Source organism: Mus pahari, chromosome 17 (genome assembly GCF_900095145.1).
Source record: "Mus pahari chromosome 17, PAHARI_EIJ_v1.1, whole genome shotgun sequence".
NCBI classification, from domain to species: Eukaryota; Metazoa; Chordata; class Mammalia; order Rodentia; family Muridae; genus Mus; species Mus pahari.
This window is the reverse complement of record NC_034606.1, coordinates 23,973,348-23,979,743: the sequence shown is the minus strand read 5'-3', so window position 1 is coordinate 23,979,743 and position 6,396 is coordinate 23,973,348. Positions and strand designations below refer to the sequence as shown.

The 6,396-nt window shown below is 45.9% G+C and overlaps 1 protein-coding gene across 1 annotated transcript in view; it reads left to right on the top strand.

Annotated features, from left to right (window-relative positions):
• Positions 1-6,396, top strand: part of Fbxo32 (F-box protein 32) — a 32,807-nt gene that overhangs the window by 22,148 nt on the left and 4,263 nt on the right. The gene's annotated exons all lie outside the window — the stretch shown is intronic.

The window sequence follows — 6,396 nt, the reverse complement described above, 5'->3', positions numbered from 1 at the left end:
CCCCCGCCGCCACCACCCGCCACCTGCCATGCCGTGGTCTCCTCCACTTAGACACTGAGCAGAAGTCCAAGACAACATAGTCTACTCCGGTGATGCAGGAGCTAATTGCTTCTGATTTGATGCCTTGTCTTGGAGGGTGCTATGAGGGGCATCCTGATAGAGGGGAGTGGGAAGAGGAACTTGGCAGAAGCAGGTAGAAGAAACGTGAAGAATAACAGCCGACTGGAGCATCGTGCAGAACACTGTTGGGGGCGGGGTGCTGGCTGTCCTGCTGAAGTCTTCAGTGTGGCTTGGGTGAGCTCCCATCTCCTCAAAGAGAATGAGCTTTTTGTGTATTGGGGATGCCAATACAATCGTACCCGGAAGACAGGCTTGGAGAACTGGTACGGTCAGCCTTTTAAATTTTCAGTTCCGTTTATTGGTAGTGAGTGAAGATAAGGGATGTGTTTGAATCAAGCCTGAACATACATGTAAGAAAATACTGAGCAAGACTCACTTGGTACCTATGGATTAGAGGCATACATCGTCATACATACATCAGACGTTTTTTTGGCTTTCCGAATTAAATACTCGTTGGTGGTTCCCATTGTCTTTATGGTGAGCAGAAGGCTGAGACACACACAAACCTGTGACAGCTGCTGGTATAATCTCAGTTTCCCCGACGGACAGGCACACTCAGGAGCCTCACTGGACACTTCGCTTACTTATCTAATCACACACGCTGGGCTGGTTAAGTGGTTTCCGGGACCCATACAGTTTGGAACTGTACCATGTATCAGGTGAAGGTGACATGTAGAAAGCCCCGTGACCTCTTGTAAATAATTACCTCGCCATGTGATGGTTCCAAAAAAGCATCCCCTCTGTACAACTAACTAACAGGGAATAATAGAAACCTCTATGTGGCTTCCGAAGAGTCACTTAGGCTGCAAACCCACACTTGTGCACACCCACATCCCCACGTTCAGGCACACGCACGCACAGGCACACGCACGCACGTGCCTGCAGACACATGCATGCAAAGAGCAGAGCCCAAATGTAGGTCACCTTTCAGAAATTATCCCCACTGTTACATTGTTTTAGGAAAATTAAGCATGTATTATGAGCAGTATAGTTTAATAATTTATTCCAGTCTCTCTCCAAAATAAAGACATAGCTTAACAATGGACATTTAAAACCAGAATTCCATTCGCTTCTCACAGAAAACTCGAGTAAACCTGTTACCTGAGTTCAAGCATTCTCTGTGGCCTGCACTGAATACTTATTCCTGTCTTAGTCCCCAAATAAAATTCCCAGCCAGTGATAGAAATGAACAAGGCCCATTTGTTCCAATGACATCTGCCCTCTAGGGACTTTGGAGCATCCATTTCGCTAGTCACGCTTGCCCTGAGCTCTGTTCCCTCTGGCCACCTGAGATGAGTGTTTCACCTATGCTGATCTCCCATTCCTTACACTTCTGAGACCTTTCTTCATTAAAACCCTCCTAAGCTGATCCCCAAACACCTTTGAAAAGCAGTCATTGCAGTTACTAGTACTCTGCATGGGATGACATTGAAGTGGGGACCCGAGGGTTCCAGTGACCTTCCAGGCACTACACAGCAATTAGGCTAAGAGCTGAAGTCAGAAGCTCAGAGTGTTTATTCCTAAAATGGCAAAGTGTGCTTAGCCATCAGTGGCTTCCAAACTTTTTCCCATCTAGTTTTCTTCTATGTATTTATCCACTGATCCAGCTTATTTAAAAAAAAAAAAAAAAAAAAAAAAAAAAAAAAAGCTACCCTTTAATCCAATGAAACCTTCTACAGAAGATCCAGCACTAAAGTGCATCTCCTCCAACATCTGCTCTAGGTGCTCCAGCAGAACCCCACGCTTCTCTGCACACTACCTCAGGGCCCCTGGGCTCCCAGCTGTCCTGGTCCATCCCATCTCTTAAAGCCCCTATCACTCGCTCTTCTTCAGAGCCGCTCTGCCTAGGTAAAATGAGCTCGTGCACATACAGGTCTGTCTCCTCCCACTGCTTTCTGATTGTCATCTCCTGCTCTGTGCCTGGCAGAGGCAGCCAAGAGATTTTAGTCGAAGAGGTAAATGTGTATTTGAGGAGGCAGCCCCCCACCCCTGCCTGCTGAAGTACACGTTCAGGGTTTGGAAGGGCAGGATTGGAGAAGGTTGTCCTAGATTCTGGATGGCAAGGATAAGTTAGCAATTGCAAGATTTGGACATTAGGACTCAGTCTCCCCGTGTTTCGCTTTCCTCATTTGGAAAATAGAGGCCATCTCATAGCCCTGTGTGAGATTTAACATAGGCATGAGTTTGCATAAACTACAGACAGCAACTGGAACAGGGCCTAGAATGTGGTAAGCATTATGGTAGATGCATTAGGTGTTATGATCAAGGGCTTGGCTGCACACACACACACACACACACACACACACACACACAATTAAATCCTTCCCATGTGATAATTAACTTATCTAGTAATTAATTATAATTAAGATAAATGACTGGAATTTACTGGACGTTGTGCTGAGTATGTCTGCATATTGTCTCATCTCTCCTACCCATCCACATAGCAGGATACTCATTCCCTTGTTTTGGAAATGAGAAAAACCATCTTCAGTATCCACAGGGGATAGATTCAAAGGCACTCTGGGGATGCCCTGGACACAAGTGTCTTGCATACAGTGGCTAGCGACTGTACAATAGCCTCCTCACGTCCTCCTCTGAACTGCTGATCGTCTCTAGCCCAGCTTTAAAACCTTGTAGGGTGCTATGTACACAGGACACGAGGACAAGAAAAAGAGCTTTACACAGTCAGTTCAGATGCATTTTTTTTTCCTGAGTATTTTCCATCTGTGGCTAAGTGAATTCAAGGACATAGAAACCAAAAACATGGCGATGGGCAGGGTGTAATTGTGGGCAGGGGGTCTGGCATCATCAGACCCCAGGCTGCTCCTGGTCCTTTCAAACACTGTCCTTTCCTGAACCCACTAGGGGGCTCTAAGCTGTATTGTTCTGAGAGGTAAAGAAGAGCATCCAACATAAAACCCCAGCTCTTAAGGGACTTGGTGGCTCAGGCTTGTAATCCCAGCACACTTGGGAAGTGCAGTCAGAATGGGGAGTTCAAGGTCAATCTCAACTACCTAACAAACCTGAAGCTAGCCTAGGCTGTGAGATCCCGGGAGGACATAGGAGGGAAGAAAGGGAGGGAGGGAGGGAGAGAACACTGCTTCAGTCAGGACTGTATGTTTATATTTGTCAGAAAGAGAAGTACGTTAATCCATGAAAATATTCACGTGTCTTTCATAGTCAGTGTTTCCTCTTTCCCGAGTCCTGCCACCGTTGCCCCAGCATATAACCTTGTTTGCCTTAGAAATCTTCATATTGAATTCTTTCAAGCCAATTTTTATTGGCAGACATAATTTATATAATGAAGGATGAAGGGCAAAATTAAGAGCCCTGGTTTGTAGGAAAAATAAGATATAATTATAGAGCTGTGGGCAAAGCAGTGTTTTGGAAAATGGGAGCTGGGGTAGGCACAAACAGAGTTTAGCCAAATGCTCGACTGGGGCTGCAGGAGTGACGTGTGTTTCCTTTTATATGTTTATATTCAAAAGGAAGAAGGCATGCAAGCAGTTAACCATTTATCAGGAGTAAGGGCTTGGCTTGTGGTCTGGGCAAGGGTTTTGGAAAAGTTCAGGTTTGAAAATTTGACAGAGCAAACCCTGCCAAGCAAGCGTGCCTTTAATGGGAGTTAATGTAATAATTGGCCTGGGAGTTTTAACCAAAAAAGTAGAGGCTTTGAAGTGCTGGAAACAGAAAGAAAATCCCATGGCAGTTTTATTAGCTCATATGATCAACAGCAGATGATAAACGGCAGCTAGGTGGAGGGCTTTCTGCAGTCCTGAACCAAGTCCTGAACGTTGCAAACAACTGAAAGTTCAGCCCAACAGCCTGGGGTAGAAGAGAGCAGTAACAACTCTCAGGCCGCAGACACTTCTGAAGAAACAGGAGGCCTGAGCCCACTGCAGGTCCAAGATCACTGGAGCTGGAAGGATCAGCTTTAGTATTCTAAGCACAGGCTTTGGGAGCTGGGGAAACTGAGAGCCAGGCTCCTCAGGATGCCATTTGGATCTGCTCTTTGCCCATGTGACATCCCTCCCATGACACATCTAGTCTCCTCACAACCCCCTTAAGTCCCTCTGTGGCCCATCTTCCCACTAGTACCTGCCCTGCCTACCAAGGGACTCAGGTGATTGCCAAGACCAACATTGGGAATCGCAGTGAGGCTGGTACCAAGAAAACCCTGGCATCTCCCATGTATTTGGGCTCTGCTCTGCTTCCTACAGTTTCTCCCTCCAGAAATTTGGTGGAAAAAAAAATAATAATAATCCCTATTCCCAGAGCATTGCTTTCCCCTGTGCAGCTCTGCACCTGGGCGACACTGAATGCCATGAGGGAGGGCTCTTTGTGCTTGACTTGTCCCCAAGGCCTGCAAGCTACACCTGCCTTCAGAGCTGTAGGTCTAGGTGAGGTATCTTGAGATTATTAAAATTTAAAATAAGAAAGGTCTTGACTATAAACTTGGGGGTATAGTGCAGGTTCCTTCGGAAGCTCATGGTTGACTGCAGGCGCGTACTATATGTAGATGAGCTGTTTTTAAAACATTCCTTGCAGGGGCTGGAGAGCTCTCTCACTGTTGCTCTTGCAAAAGACCTGGGTTCAGTTCCCACCACCCACCCACATACATGCAAGCAAAACACTCATACATGTAGAATAAATAAAAGGTTTTTTAAAAAAAAAAATTAAATGTTCTATGATGTGAATAGAGCCGCCTCAGTTACAGTGTACCTTAGCTCAAAGGGTTTGGGGCCAACCATTCCCAGTGTGTACACACAGATATAAACACCAACATATACAGAAACATACATGCATATAAACTCAAACAGAAACATGCACAAACCCCACATACATGTATACAAACACATACATATATTCTTCTAAACAACACACACACACACACACACACACCTGCACAAGCACGGGATCTCTGGGTTATTCTTTTTGGTCCTGTTTAACTATTTGGAGTTAATCCATTGCACTAATATTTTTATTGAGTGCTTATGATGTGACAAACACCAAAACATAACAGGAAAACAAAGCAAAACAATGGACTTTAGGTTATGAAGGGAATATGCAACTTGGTGTTTCTCGAGGGAAAGGGGTTGTGCAGAAGAGAGAGTTACAGACATCCCCTGGGGAGATTTTGGAAGTTCTAGGAAGGCATAGTGAAGGAGATCTCTGGGAAATACATAAGCAGAAAGAGTCGTCGGAAGAAATGGTTGCTTTGTTTTGTTTTGTTTAGCTTTGCTTTCTTCGGTGTTTGTTGTTTTTTGTTTGTTTGTTTGTTTGTTTGTTTGTTTGTTTGTTTGTTTTGGGGACATGGTCTCTCTATGTAAGACAACCAGGAGGCTTTCCTAGAACTCACTCTATAGAGCAGGCTGGCCATAAACTCATAGAGATCCTCCTGCTTCTGCCTCCCAAGTGCTGGGATTAACAACATGTGCCACCATGCCCAAAGGAAATGGGTTTGACGGGAATCTGAGACAAGAGAAGGCCAGGAGGGGTGAGGCCATTGTGCCTGGGTAGTCGAGATGTAGTTTGGGTGCCAGGGAATATACTGAAATGGAACAATCTGAGGCGAGGCCACAGAGGGTGGTGAGATGGGGGGCCAGGGGTCTGCCTGGGCCACCTGTCCTAGGCAGTAGCAACTGTGGAAGGTAGTGAGTCTTGCAGCTTAATAGTGAAATGAGTGAAGTACTAAAATCCAGTATGTTCCCATGCACTGGACAGTGGGCGGACCCACACCATGCACGTCCACGCAGTGCATGGTCCCCACATCTTGCATGTATGGGCAGTATTATTTGGACTTGGTGGGTTGTCAAAGGGGAAGAAAAGAATGAGATGCTAGAGAGATGGCTCAGTGGATAAGAGCACTGGCTGCCCTTGCAGAGAATCTGGGTTCAGTTCCCAATACCCACATAGCAGCTCACAACCATTCATAACTCCAGTTCCAAGGGATTCATCACCATCTTGAAACCTCTACAGGCACAAAGCATAGATGTGGTGCATTTACATCCATGCAGACGCATACACGGAAAACAAAATTAAATCGTCTTAAAAAGATTTGAGCCGGGCGTGATGGCGCACGTCTTTAATCCCAGCACCGGGAGGCAGAGGCAGGTGGATTTCTGAGTTCGAGGCCAGCCTGGTCTCCAGAGCAAGTTCCAGGATAGCCAAAAAGAAGATCTACACAGAGAAACCCTCTAACCCTCTGCCCTACCCATCCCCCTCAAACACACACACACACACACACACACACACACACACACACATACACACACA